Source organism: Gymnoscopelus microlampas (assembly GCF_963454915.1).
Source record: "Gymnoscopelus microlampas genome assembly, chromosome: 13".
In the NCBI taxonomy this organism is placed as follows: Eukaryota; Metazoa; Chordata; class Actinopteri; order Myctophiformes; family Myctophidae; genus Gymnoscopelus; species Gymnoscopelus microlampas.
This window is the reverse complement of record NC_139950.1, coordinates 47,458,450-47,458,731: the sequence shown is the minus strand read 5'-3', so window position 1 is coordinate 47,458,731 and position 282 is coordinate 47,458,450.

Genomic DNA, 282 nt, shown 5'->3' with positions numbered 1-282 from the left:
TTTCGGCACACATGGCTAAGTATGCATCAGCCATCACGAGGTCAACCATACATGTTAGTCGACTAGATCATGGTTCTCAACCTGTTCTGGCCCCACAGTGGTGGAATGAACTCCCCACTGATGTCAGGACAGCAGAGTCACTGATGTCACGACAGCAGAGTCACTGCCCGTCTTTCGCCGCAGGCTGAAAACCCACCTCTTCAGGAAACACTACCCTGACCCTTCCTCTTAGCCTTGCCTACTTGTTGTCAATTAGTTGTACGAGCTCTTTGTTTTATTGTT